This window comes from Carcharodon carcharias, chromosome 4 (genome assembly GCF_017639515.1).
Source record: "Carcharodon carcharias isolate sCarCar2 chromosome 4, sCarCar2.pri, whole genome shotgun sequence".
Classification (NCBI taxonomy): Eukaryota; Metazoa; Chordata; class Chondrichthyes; order Lamniformes; family Lamnidae; genus Carcharodon; species Carcharodon carcharias.
The window spans coordinates 28,265,038-28,271,110 of NC_054470.1; the positions used below are offsets into that span (position 1 = coordinate 28,265,038).

At 47.6% G+C, this 6,073-nt stretch overlaps 1 pseudogene; it reads left to right on the forward strand.

Annotated features, from left to right (window-relative positions):
• The first annotated feature begins 282 nt into the window (after positions 1 to 282).
• LOC121276721 lies at positions 283 to 659 on the forward strand (annotated as a pseudogene).
• Positions 660 to 6,073: the final 5,414 nt, after the last annotated feature.

A 6,073-nucleotide genomic window follows, 5' to 3' on the forward strand; every position in this document is an offset into this window, starting at 1 on the left:
GTACTGCCTATGCTGTCTGGCAATACGAATATTCATTATGTATGTTATTTGTGTGTACCTTTGTGTGAGTTTATTGGAGGACCGGGGGAGGTGGGCATGCTGCAGTGTGTATCATCTACAAGATACACTGCAAAAAACTCACCAAGGCTCCTTAGACAGCACCTTCCAAACACACAACCGCTGCCATCTAGAAAGACAAAGGCAGCAGACACATGCGAACACCACCACCTGAAAGATCCCCTCTTTGGCTGTCGGTCAGAGAAGCTTTGTTCTGGGGGAGGGATGTATGGTTGCGGTAAAGGGCATGCCAACGCCAAGACTTGGTCCTCCAGAGCTGGTTTCCAGTTCCCCATTGGCCGTATCCACAGGCTGCTAAGCAAGAGTCACTATGCGAGCCTGTTGGGACCGGAGCCCATGTCAACCTGGCCGCCATCCTCAAGTACCTGACAATCGAGATCCTCAAGCTGGCCAGCAATGTGGCCTGGGACAACAAGAAGACCGACATCATCACCAACCATGTGCAGCTCGCCATCCGCAAAGACAAGGAGCTCAACAAGCTGCTGGGAGGGGTCACCATAGGCCAGGGTGGGGTCCTGCCCAACATGCAGGCCATGCTGCTGCCCAAGAAAACCTGCCACCCCAGCAAGGCTTATGCCTGAAGGGGCGAGATCAGAAAAAGATCCAAGCCACCCACCATCCTGACTTGGAAATATATCACAGTTCCTTCACTGTAGCTGGGTCAAAATCCTGAAAGTCAACAGCACTGCTGGTGGGTGAGCGGGGGTGGGGGCAGGGAGGGAGGGTCAGAGGCCCTGTAGGTTGTTGGAGGTCCAGGGGGTGGTAGTGGGGGGGTGGTGGGGGTGTTGGTGGGGGGTACCTGAGGTCTAGGGTGGGGGTTGGTGGGGGGTGTGGTTTCAAACCTGACACTGGGGAACTTGGATGTTGTGGCCCATTATCTGTTGAAGGAGTCCATGCACTCATGTGCTAAAGCTGCAATCCAGAATTGGTGTCCTAAAGTAACCATGCATCAGGCAGCCAGGCAGTATTACAATGCTGTTATGTGTAAAACCATTTTGGAACCTGAGTGTGTCACACTTTCATTCATTAACTAACAGCTGCATTGTGTATCCTATGGATATAAATGACTAGCAATGAACATTATGTGGTATTGGCCAGCAGTGAACGTGGAATAGGTTGCACTGCAATGTTCTGTGGCACACTTATGTGGGCCATGCAACTGGTAAGTGGACCTGCTGCAGTTTAAGGTGTCATTTCCTATATGCTCCCAGGTCGTGTATACTGTTGTATGCAGTGTTGAGCCTGGCTGCCACATCCTGACAGTCACGTTACTTTGATTTGTCCAGGGTGGATGCCTTGAAGTAGAAAATTGAACTATCCTTCTCACGCCATCATTAAGTAACAGATCCTTCACTGTTCTAGTCACTGTCACTTTTCAAATTCTGCATTACTCCATCATTAGCTCCAAAGCCTGTTTGCATTTGTTGAACTAGTCACATGGTATTGCCAGCCATTTGTTTTATAGAGGATCAGGTTGTAAAAATCAGATTGGTTATTGCTCCTTGATACTGGGCCTCACATTCATACATTTCAACAGGAGTTAAGCTTTGTACTAAGGATTCATGAGTTGCAATCTGCCAGAAGCTAAGAAAAATAATAGCAGAAATTTATTTAAAGCGTTTACTTGTAGCTTCATTTGAGTCATATCACTTCAAAAGAGTATCTATTGGAGCGATGGCTTCCAACCAATTGAGACTCAGTTCCCTTTCATTTCAATTGACTATCCAATATTTAATCCCACAGGGGCATCTACCTTTTTCTGCAGCATAATGCTTATGTAGAGATTTTTAATATTTCAGCTATTTTTTTTAAGTAAATGGAAGCTTATGCCATCAAATAACAATGTCAGTTGTCACCAAAAGAATTAAAAAACATCAAAATTACATTGTTTACTTGGAATTTGATATTCAAGTGAACCTAAGTCCAAATGCAACATTAGGGGAGAAAAAAGCATGACAATCACCAAACAAATCAAATTGAAATGAGCTTCAGAGTTGCATCAAAAACAGAAAACATGAATCACTCTATAGTAGATTTACTGACAGTAATGCTGGTAAAAAATGAAGTCCTTCCTAAGATCCTAACTCAGCTCGTGAATGGAATATTCACCTTGCAGAGCAACACAAATGCTGTTAGCTGCAGCACTAATGTATTTTCCAGTTTAAAGCTGGAGCTGCAGGTTTGTTGAAACACTAACACTAGATACAATTTTGTTTCCCTGGAGGGGCCTTACTCTGGTAAAATTGAGCCGATGGTGTTTATGCTGAGGACAGAAGCAGTTGTGCCACCCGAGAGAGAGAGAGAGAGAGAGAGCTGTTGAGACATTGAGGCCTCCAATTTGCCACTCAGAAAATAAAGCAAAGGGCCTGCTGTCAATAACAATAACGTAAAATGACAGCTAATATTAGCAGAACAATGAGGCTGAGAACAGTAATTTATGTTTGAAAGAAAAGTAATGATTAAAAGATTTCCCAGGCACAACAGGTGGATAGTATTTTATTTTTAATGTTGGTTTTAGTGATGGAAACACAATAGCAATGGACATCTGTGTACTTAACTTTTGTTCCATGCTTGTTGTACAATATTCACTGGTAAAACTGCAACACAGAGAAATGAAAACTATTTCCTTTGTGTTAGGATAATAAGTGCAAATAATGCATGTCTACATGCCAATACCAGACTATAATTTTGCAGCAAGCTTTCCAGATTGCCAACTACGTGGACTTTATATGCTGTGCTGGCCTGTTGATCTGTTTTGTGACAGGACTGGGGATTGTGTTCAATGCTATCAACATTGGACAAATCCTTAATGAGAGTTTCACACACAAGCTTGAGATATACTTCAGATATCTTCACTCACACAAAGGGGCAGAATATTATGTTCCACGGGCGGGCACGTGCCCGACCCGTTGGGGGGGTAAAATAGTACTTGATGATGTTGGGCGCATGCCCTGACATCATTGTGCACTTGCGCAATATTCTGCTTGGCAGGCGCGCATGGGTGCCACTCACCATCAATTAACAGGTCACTTAAGGACCTTAACAGTCCAATTGACTGACATTTTACCTTGCTCATGATATTCTGCTTGTTGCACAGGCAAAACAGGCAAATGGCCACCCTGCGGGTGGGATAAATAGAGTCAGCAGCATTGCCAGTGTGAGTAGTGAGTTTTGGTGATAGTTTGCTGTTGGTTGCTTATTGGTACTTGACAGCTTCATCTCTGTTCGGGGCTTCATTGTTAGTATTTCCAGGCCTCATTTCAGGACTCATTGGTGTCTCCAAGGCCCCCGGAGGATTCAGGCCATGTGGACCCTTCTGAAAATCAGACAGCCTTTCCTTACCCTGGGGAGGTGGTGGCATAGTGACATTGTCACTAGATAAATATTCTAGAGACCCAGGGTAATGCTTTGGGGACCTGCCTTCAAATCTCACCATGGCAAATGATGAAATTGAATTCAATTAAAATCAGGAATGAAAAGTCTGCTAGTGCCCATGAAACCATTGCTGATTGTTGCAAAAAACCATCTGGTTCACTAATGTCCTTACCTGGTCTGCCCTACATGTGACTCCAGAACCACAGCAATGTGGTTGAGTCTTAACAAGGACAATTAGGGATAGGCAATAAATCCTTGTTTGTGTGCCCACATCCCATGAACAAATTTTAAAAATATAATGTGGATTGTTGTCTCTGCTGGAGGCACCTTCTCTGAGGAGGAAAAGAGGGGCAGAAGGGAGAGGAGGCCAGGTTTCCCATTGCAGCTTCCATGGCGGGGGGACCTGTGGGAGGAGAGGTGCAGGGCCAGCAGGGAGTCCAAGTCAGAAGGGGTTGCAGAAGATGCCACTATTCTGCTGCTAGGGTTTACAGGCAGCGATGCAGTTACCTCAATATGTCTGAGGTGCTAAGCTGAAGGATGCTCCGCCTCTCAGGAGAGACCGTGACCTCTATTGTCAGATGATTGGGCCTGAGATCAGCTCCAACTGTGTGGGTGAATACCCCATGTCAGTGGCTCCGAAGGTCATGGCGGTCCTCAGCTTCTATGCCTCTGGCTCTTTCTAGGGCTCAGTAAGGGATCTGTGTGGAGTGTCCCAATCAGTTGTCCACAGTTGTGTCAAGCTGGTGACAGAAGCTCTGTTCAGGCAGGCACTGACCTTAATTCTTTACCAAATGGATGGGGGCAGCCAGTCTGAGCAAGCCAGAGGCTTTGCAGCGATTGCTGGGTTCCTCTGCATCCAGGTTGCCATCGACTACACACATGTGGCCATCAAGGCGCCAGCGGGTCAGCCGGGTGCCTTCGTCAACAGGAAGGGATTCCTCTCCATGAACGGGCAGATAGTTTGTGACCATTGGATGCAGATTCTGCCAGTCTGTGCAAGGTATCCTGACAGCTCCCATGACGTGTACATCCTGAGACATTCCCAGGTGCCAAGGATCTTCAGAGCTTCAGCCTGACTGGATGGATGGCTGCTGGGTGACAAGGGCTATCCATTGAAGAGGTGGCTCATGATGCCTCTCCACGACCCAAGAACAGAGGCAGAGAGGTGTTATGATATGAGTGATGCTTCCACATAAGTGGTGGTAGAGATGACCAGATGTCTTCTGAAGATGCATTTCCAATGCCTGGACTGTTTAGTGGAGCACTACAATACCCCCAGAGCGGGTGTCACTGATAGTGGTCACATGCTGCGCTCTCCACAATCTGGTACTGGCAAGGGGTGACCCATTGGAGGAAGAGGGTCTTGACGCAGCTGCACAGGCCACAAATGATGAGTCCATTAGTGAGTCCAAAGATGAGAATGGTGAGGAGAATGCTGAGGGCATGGAGACAGACCTTGGCAACACCCAGAGAGGCAGGAATGCATTGATCCAATGCTCCTTTAGCAAGGCTACCAAAGATCAGCTTCAAATGCATGTTAAGGTTGCCTCCTCTATCCCGGATGTCTGAAAGGGCCCTTTCATTTGAACACAAGGAACACTCTGTGCCTGTGCAATAAAGTTCAGAGCCATTTACGTCCAGCATTACACACTGGCGTACCCTGCACCAATAAAATAAAAAGTTGAAGCATATTCAGGCCATGATGACAAAAACAAAATTTGTGACACTTCAGTGCTATTTGCATAAATGTTTCTGATCTTCAATCCCAGGCCAGTATAGATAATGTAAACAGAAATGAACATAAGATCACCTGTGACCTGTCCCTCTTGTGCTTATGGTGCCTTTAACTTACGTTTGTGAGTGCTACATCTTGGTTCTCCCCCTTCGCTGGCACCAGCACTGGAGACAGCCTGCTGACTCTGCTGTCCTGTTGGCCTTGATGACCTTGGCGGCCGTCCTCTGGCCAGCGGAGCCTGTGCTGGCCCCGCCTGGGATGGAGCGGCCAGTGCCACAGATGGCATCTCCCCAGTCGCCGCAGCCTCATCAGGTGCCACGGCCACTATTGGAGGGGTGGAGAAGCTGCTGCCATCATCCAGAGGGCCTTGGGAAGAACGTGCAGAGATGACAGGCAGCTTGTGCGGCAATGTGAGATTGCTCTGGACCTCCCTACACACCATTGATGGACGGGCACTTAGCTGGGGTACTTGGTGCCTCATTCATCTCCCACACAGACGATGACCACCTTAGGTCAGTCCCTGTATGAGGGTTTGCAGGTCTGAGTGCAACCCCAGAATCCCCTGTTCCTGGAGGAGCCTCTCCATGAGACTCACCACTCTCTCAATGGAGGACGCAGTGTGCTCGGCCATGAAGGTCAATGCAATGTTCCATTTGGACTCCTCCATCACGGAGACCATGGCACACAAACCCAATTGGATCTCCACTAGATCGTCCCATACACCCCAATGGATATCCAGTATTTGCTGCCTAATGGACGACTCCAGAGGCCCATCATCAGCCTTCGCCTGAGCATCGTCCTGGTCTCCAGCAGTCCTCTGACTGCCGGTGCCCTGGGCACTCTCTGTTTCTGCCTGCACCTCAAGTGACTGTGAAGTGTGCACCA